The following is an 8,853-nucleotide window of genomic DNA, read 5'->3' on the forward strand; positions in this document are numbered from 1 at the left end:
AGTGAATACGGGGCTTGCACTATGGTATTTACTTGGTGTTTGGTCAAATAATCCAGCACAATTTGGGCTCGGTGCGATGGCGCGTTATCATCATGCAAAATTCAAGAACTGTTTGCCCACATTTCCGGCCGTTTGCGACGTACAGCATTTCACGAACGCTTCAGAACGGATAAATAATATTCTTTATTGACTGTCTGGCGCAATGGAACGTACTCATGGTGCACTACGCCTTGGCAATCAAAGAAAACAGGCAACATCACCTTCCCGGTACTTTTTGATCATAGGGTATGTACGATACGTTATTATTATATAGTCTATTCTACATGAAGGCATTCATATTTTTCTTGTTTTGTATTACGTGCAACAATCCATCATATCTACATACGCAGTTTGTGTATCACGCACCTATTCATGCCAACCTCAAAGCCTTTCACTTTTCTCTAACAAAGCCGCAATTTTCAATGGTTTGGGTTGGCTTGAAATTGTTGTTATTTTTACTGATTTCTGGCTCTACTTTCATTATTAATTATTCGTTTTCCTATTTCTTGTATTTCCATGTCTGCATGCGTGTTTGTTGTTAACAAATTTTTGCGTTTGGCAGCAAGCTTTCAGTAGCCGTGATCGTCTAGTGGTTAGGACCCTACGTTGTGGCCGTAGTAACCCAGGTTCGAATCCTGGTCACGGCAATGGCGCACCACAACTTGCGTCAACATTACAACGGGTGAAGGCATTTTTTTTAGTAATTTTGTTTTTTTGTATGGAAATAAGTGATAAAATGTTTCACTAAATTTATTTTGCTTGTGGAAGCTAGCAGGTTCACCACATTTGAGAAAAGGGGCAGAGCAGCAAATCTCTAACACTCACACATCCATCCAGTTAGGGCTCCTCTTAAAATTATTAACCATTTATAAAGTTCTGGCACACTGTAGCTCCTAAGTTGAGATACAATGAAATGCGGAAGCAAATTTACAACAGCTTTTGTCAGTTGGATTTTGCATTTGCTGCTTGTTTGGCCGCCTTAATAGCCCAATTTTGTGACTGCAGAGTGGATCAATTAGAATTTTACGATACAAACACCATAAAGGCACAAAACATCCGCTAAGGCAAACCAACGGTGGTGGTAAGTGAGTGGAAAAAAAGGATCAGTACATTTGAGTTCTTCGAGTTTTTCAGTTAACACAAACGTTTGTCGGTGTTGGCTCTAAGAGCTGCTCAAAATGATAGCTGCATGCAAGCACACATTTGCAGGTATACAAACAACAACATATAAAAGCATTTAATGCAGTTAGCTGCACTAAAAAAGGCGCTTACAATTGCAAGAACAAACAAATAAACAAACAAACAAAGACGAAATGCTAAGGAAAACTACAAAAAAACTACCGCCGATAAATTAAGTTCAGTTGCGTGTGCAACATCTATAACATGCAACACGCCGAGGGAGTGCTTTTGTATTACATACGAATCCATGTATGTTTGTCCATATGTACGAGTTGCTACCTTATAGTTTTCCTGCTCTTGCATGCTGCCGGCGGGTGTTTCCATATACTTTAGCTTTAGTTGATACGATCGGCAGTGCCTCGCTTTTTGCACTTGGCTGCGCATGCGCGCGCCCTACTTAGGCTTGCAACAATTTGTTAATTGCCAGCAGTTACAAATTGCTTAATTCCTATACGAAGAATATTGCAAAAAGCGTAAGCTCTCTCAAACTCCGCCCCAAATGAAATGCGCGCAAATTGAGGAAGATCGATTAGGGCAGGTAAAAGTCTGCTCAGAAAACTGATCCACTTTCTTTTTATCACAATAAAAATCTAGAAATTTTTGCATAATTATTGAAGTGGCTTTCACAGCGATTGATGAATGCAAAAGGGGCCGCTAAACATATCTATGGTAAAAATATTGATGGTAGAAGCTAAATCTATTAAAAGTATACCCTTTACTGAAAAACATAGAATTTTAGTTGTATTAAAAACTTTGCTTTCCGGCCGTCGTAGCCGAATGGGTTGGTGCGTGACTACCATTCGGAATTCACAGAGAGAACGTTGGTTCGAATCTCGGTGAAAACACCAAAATGAAGAAAAATATTTTTCTAATAGCGGTCGCCCCTTGGCAGGCAATGGCAAACCTCCGAGTATATTTCTGCCATGAAAAAGCTCCTCAAAAAAATATCTGCCGCTCGGAGTCGGCTTAAAACTGTAGGTCCCTCCATTTGTGGAACAACATCAAGACGCACACCACAAATAGGAGGAGGAGCTCGGCCAAACACCCAAAAAGGGTGTACGCGCCAATTATATATATATATATATACAAACTTTGCTTAGTTCCGCTAGGATGCATCAGTATTTTGTAGAGGGTCAAAGCATTCAATGAACTTTTTACTAAAAGGTGACGCAAAATCAATCAATCAATCAATCAATTTTGCTTTGAACAAACTTTTCTACTAAATAAAAAAAAATTATTTTGGTTCATGTAAATCTTTATTTTGACCTTTTCGGCTTCTTTATTTGTTCACTGAAGCTGTCAAATATGATTGACGCTCAACGTCATTTGCAAAAACTATTTATTTCCGATCGGATGATTAATTTTCTTCTATAAAACGTATGCAAGGACTAAGGAAATATAAGTTGATGGTAACAGATTTTTGCCGATTTCAGCACACCAAAGTTCAAAAGAAGTTGTAGCGCCAATCGATGATTATGATGATGAATGGGCGAAAATTATTGAAGGGCTTGAATGCGATTTTTGATTTTGCTTTGCATTACTTTGATGTCAGAAAAGCAGATAAATTTGATAGTGCAGAAATATTTGCACCTTTGCAAAAGAACAAAAAAAAAAAAACAGGTACAAAAATATGGAGCAATTAGAAAATTAATAAAGAAGTAGGACTTATTCGTAAGTTTGGAGAAATGTTTGTTTCTCATTTAATTTTAATAATGGTTTTGACATTTTTTTTTAAATTATTTTTATAGTTTCTTTTATGAAAACATAGTTTTTCCATATACAAAAACCACTAAATCCAAGTTTCAAAGTTTGTGCGAACTAAAAAAATAAATCAAAAAATGTTTATGAAATTAACAAAAAATAAAAAATAAAATAAAAATTTCGAGTTCGCAGTTTTGTATCCCAGTGAATTTGGTGATAATAAAGTGTAAGTTTCAGGTGCCTTAAAAATCGCTTTTATTTTTGACAATTCTTTTTTACGTTATTTCAAGCATTCGAAATATGGAAAAAGTGCACAAAAAGTGCGTGTAGCGTAGTACACATAACAGAAGTGAAACTTTCAAGGCAGACAAAGAAAGAGGGAGAGACCCGAGAGAGAATGAGAGAGTGAGAGAGAGAAATAACATATATCTAAATGAATTCACAACACTTGCAGAGAATACAAATAGACAAAATTTACAAAAAACGGAGTAGCGTCGACCGGTGTAGGTAAACGCCGGACAAAAACCGTGGCAACAACGCGCACTACTTCGAGCGATTCTAGGACCGCGGCAAGGACACAAATTATCGCAAGGCAATACCAATAAATCCGACGCCGGAATGGATAGCACTTTATAGTACGCACAAACACTAGCCATGAAACGGAAATAAGCGCCAAAAAGTAGGCACCAAAAAAAGCGCCAAAAAAATTTGGACCAAAAAACGCCCCAAACAGTATGCACCAAAGAAATATAACGCCGAAAAGTAGGCACCAAAAATATATTTCCTACAAGTTTACACCAACAAACAAGCGTCAAAAAGTGGGCAGTGTTATTTCTCACTATAAATTAGCAACCACAAGGAAAAACTCAGAAAAAAAAAGTGTATCTAAGATATATATAAGGTATAGCTCTCTCTCTCTCTCTCCTTTTCCTCTACGTCATATCTTTTTTCTCTCCCGCGGAACGAAAATGTTCAAAACGTTGCATGGCCTTGAAATTTTACTCTTCATTCTCGCTCGTCCATCGACGCCTAAGAAGTTTCACTTCAAAAATTGATAAAAAATCAACGCAATTTTTGAGCCATTTTCGATTTGCTCCTTGTGATTCAAAAGTAGTGATAGAAATCATCCAAATCGAAAAATCCCCACTAGGAGTTTTAACTCATATCTCTACGATTTCTTGTTATACCATACATATCCCGTTGCAAAATGTGCGACTATAATTATTATATACCGTCAGCGTCAAAATAAAGTGTACACCAAATATTGTTAAGTTTTGACTATTTGTTTACTTATTTTATAATTTCAATTATTTAAAAAAATGGTTCGAACTAAAATAAAACCCATATAAACTAAGGTTTCGAACTTAACACAAGATTTATAAAAATGCTGCAAATGTGTAGAAAAATTTCACAATTTTTACTAGGAATTTATAGAAAAATTTCAAGTACGCAGTTTTGTAGATTATTGAATTTTGGTATACTAAAATACACAATTCAAGTATTTCAAAAATTGCGTTGATTTTTGACAATTTTTTCTGCGGACGGTATAGGTTGTTTTTTTCATATAAGAAAATTGTGTCGAATAGAGAAAATGCGCCAGACCGCTTCCTAAAAAAATGGTCAAAAATCAGTGTAATTTTGAATTTACTTAAAACTTGCACTTTATTATCCAAAATTGAATGATCTATAAAACTAGATACCGAAATTTTTGTAAAAACTCTAAGTAAAAAGTCTGAAATTCTGATGAAAATTTGCCGAAGTTTTATACAAAGTTCGAAACTTTAATTTGTATGGCTTTTGTTGTAGTTGAACTATACTTAAAAAAAAAATAATAGAAATTTTAAAATAAATAAATAAATAGTCAAATATTAACAATATGAAGTGTAAATATTTAAAATTAACAACAAAAACCATGTAACGCAAATTTTGAATTTTTCTATTGTATTAAATTAATTTTTTTTTGTTTTTAATTCCTTCAAAAACAGAATTTTTCGAATTTTTCTGATTTAGCGGTTTTATAGCTCTTTCAATTATAGTATAACAAAGTACAAGTTCCAAATGGCTCAATTATTTGATGGATTATCTCGTGATGCTCTTTGGTGCTTTGCTCAACATTTGACCTATCCATCGCCACTTCCTGCGTTTGATTTGCCTAAGGATGGGTTCCTCGTTCATTAATCTTCACAGTGCGTCGTTATTGATGGTGATTGGCCCGAAAATTCTGCAGATGATGTGGAACTCAACCCCGTACAAAACTACCAAAATTATGCTATGAATTTGGAATACGAAAACTACTTCGTTAGAAAATACAGCAAAATATTATATTTGCTGGACTACTGACGGAAACTGTCTCTAGGGCTACTTCAGAATACTGACTTTACCACTGCCCTGCTCTTTGTAGGATTCGACAAATGCGCCTAAGATCAGCACATATTTCATTCTTTGACGGATATTGCTGACAAAAGGCTTGTTAAAACTCGCGAAGTCGTGCATTAGGAATTACATAAAATAATATTTTCAACTCCAGATACATAGCACTGGTGACATAATGGCCGCTAGAGGTTTAAGTGAGATCTTTTAACAGATTAGCTAGCACCACCTAGCCTAACCTAGCCCAACGAGACCAGGGCAGCTGAGCAGAGGGTGCTGAGATGATTCCACCTAATATTTCAGACAGCTGCTCCAGAAAAGACTCGAAGTAATACCAAATCTCACCACATAGATACCTAACGGACAATGCTTGGTAGGGGCATCCACCAAATTCGAAAGCTGGGCCTTTGTTATCTCCAGAAACTCCCTCGAGCGCCCTCGATACATCCGTGACCAGAAGGATCTCGCGACATTTGTACTAACCCAGCGCTCCCTGAATTGACGCAAGACGAACCCCAATCCTCTCATTTAGCGGTGAAACCATCTCAAGAATCCCCTCTTCAGCGAGCTCATCATCTTAATAGACGCATTCTTGTTTAGAGCAAAAGTAATTGACTCCACCAATAAAATAGTGCTTCTTGCCATGGTTTAGTGAAGGTTTGAGCGAGGTACGTAATGGATTAACTACTAATTACTTATTGTCCTGATTTGTTTAACCCATTTTCGTACTTATTGCACCGATTAGAATCTAAGCACAACGCAACACTCAAGAAGCAAGAGCAAAAAGTTGCTAAAATTGTCACTAAAGGGTATAAAATGTGCAGTGTAGATACTACTACTATTAATGTATTACATACATACATACACACACACACACACACACACACGCCCTCATACACGTCCGCCCATTTAATCAGTTATTGCCTGCGCCTCATCGTATCCTGCGCCTCATTTCCATGGTGTACAATTTTGGTGCAAAATATTTAACCAAAAAATTAATTTCGAACGCATTCCATCAAAAAGCACCATCAGTGGCAGGGCAGAGACGCCAACAACAACACCAACGCATTCACACTCATTATCATCACCATTCCGGACCTGAAGTGATCTCATTCTTCAACGAAATGGCTTTTTCGGCAGTGCTGAGCTGCGAACTTCGTTGGTGGTCCGTTTAAGTAAACAAATCAGCTTTTCACCACCGTTGCCGCCATCGCCATCATCATCGTCATCATCATCAGCCAGCGTCCACTAGCAGCCAGTGGCAGGCCATCAGTATTTACTCACCACGCCACCACCCTTGCCCTATCGACACGCGTCTCCGTTACATGTGGGATGGCACGCACGCACACACACACACAGCCACGTATGCACGCTTCGCCAAACATATTTAGTATTTGCAACAGATATGCATCCATACATCTTCTCATGTGTCTGCGCACTCAAACTGCGTTAATCACTTGCTGCCTGTTGCACGCACTTTCGCATGCTAAGAATGCATTTCTGTTTGTGGCTGCTGCGCCGTGTCAAGCATTTAAAAAGCTTTCGTTGTCTGCAGCACACAGGCCCAGCCCACCGCCCACCTTCCGCACTACGCTGCTGTCGTTACTCATGTCTCCATAGTAGCCGCATTTGCGATTCTGTAGGAATTCTTGACGTCATCAATCATTTCTTTGACATGTCCCGCTTTAGTAAATTTTTTTATGGCTATTTTAATTTTAACAAAAACGTGTGTTAGTGAGTTCGTGGATGTGCGTACCTAATGAACGTAATTAATCAGTCGAAAACCGGTCGCTGTTGGCTCGACAAATTTCCATTGAAAATTTACGCACGCAGTTTAGCCATAAGAATTCAATCAAAGTCTATCACAATCACCTACATACATACATACATACACACATAAGTATGCAAGTACATGAGTGCCAATTAAATGATTTTTTTGTTAAGATTTAAAAGAGATTAATTGACAATATCTTAAACACCCGTAGATTTAATCGAAATTATATGCGAACAAAGAGTTTCCGTAATAAATTACAAAATTATGTAAAAAATTCGTTACTCGCATATCTTAAGAGTTACAAAAATCATTAAGCAAGGGACACTTGCCTGTCTTCGACTACGCAGACGAATTATTATATTAATATATATAAAAAAAATAAACGCAAAAATTTTAGTAACAAATATTTTTAGGTATATTTTATTGCAAAAAATTGAAAAAATTAGTTTTAAAAATTGTTGCAAATTACAAAAAAAAAAGAAATTCCCCATAAATTTCAGTAAAAAATATTTTTTTTTTCAAAAATTTTAAAATGTTTTTTTTGGGATCCCTACAAAATGCTGTATATCAAAATTCTTTTCGTACGAAATACTGTAAATTAACGTAACAAAATTCTGCAGTGACAAAATTCTGTATTTAATATACAAAATTCTGTACTATTTTAAAAAAATTCTGTATTGACAAAATTGTGTATTGACGACATTCTGTACTGACGAAATTCTGTATTAACAAAATTCTGTATTGAAAAAATTTTGTGTTGACAAAAGTCAACGAAAAAAGGAGTTCTACGCAAAAATACGGTGGATTGCGTAGCCGGAGTTAGACTGACGAGGGTTATTTTTTTGAAGCGCGGCCGAAGGCCGCCCACGCGAAAAGGAGTTCTACGCAAAAATACGGTGGATTCTATCGAAACTGAAGAAAAAAAGTGCGCACTTTTTTTATAAAATTTGTTGAATTTCTTATCATTTACTTACAGCATTTCGTCAATACCGAATTTTGTCAATGCAAAATTTCGTCAATACAGAATTTCGTCAATACAGCATTTCGGCAATTCAGAATATTTTTTACAGAATTTTGAAATACAGAATTTTGTAAACAGCATTTTGTAAACAGGTTTTAACAGTTCATAATAAATAAAACCAACTTGGCCCCACCAAATACATAGCACAACCTTCGCAGCGTGAATAGTCGGCCGAGGCGACGAAGTAAAAGCATGACCGAGCAATCCCCATGACTTTCTTTTCTTTGAATTGCTGCAAAGAATCTATTTTTCATCACCCGTTACGATGCGATGAAGAAAACCCTTCCTTTTTTGCCGCAGGAGCAGATATTCACAGGCGAAAAAACGACGTTCAACATCCCTTGGTTTTAACTCATAGGGAACCCAAGTCCCCTGTTTCTGAATCATTCCCAAAGCATGCAATCGCTTGAAAATGGATTGGCGGGTAACTCCTATCACTGAAGGAAGCTCTTTTACGTTTGACACGGATCCTCATTGAGCCATGCCTTCAATTCAGCAAATGTAAAAATGCTAAAAGTGACAACAAGAGAAAAGAAATTTCCCAAAAATTTGAGCAAAAAATATATTTTTTTCTAAAATTTGTCTTAGATACCCACACCTTTTCTCGTTATACGTACAGTTCACAGAATTCTTCAGTACAGAATTTTTTAATGCATAATTTCGCAATAATATTGTAAGGAATTCAATTGTTTTTATATTGATTATCAAAAACTTTGGTTCCGCAATTTAACATATCCTAGAGCCGATATGTCGTTTGATCATAATCTCA

General features: G+C 36.5%; 1 non-coding gene across 1 annotated transcript; it reads left to right on the forward strand.

Moving 5' to 3' along the window:
- The first annotated feature begins 614 nt into the window (after positions 1–614).
- Trnah-gug (transfer RNA histidin (anticodon GUG)) lies at positions 615–686 on the forward strand. Its single transcript has one exon. It is a non-coding gene; the product is annotated as a tRNA-His (tRNA).
- Positions 687–8,853: the final 8,167 nt, after the last annotated feature.

The sequence above is a fragment of the Anastrepha obliqua genome, chromosome 2 (genome assembly GCF_027943255.1).
Source record: "Anastrepha obliqua isolate idAnaObli1 chromosome 2, idAnaObli1_1.0, whole genome shotgun sequence".
Lineage (NCBI taxonomy): Eukaryota > Metazoa > Arthropoda > Insecta > Diptera > Tephritidae > Anastrepha > Anastrepha obliqua.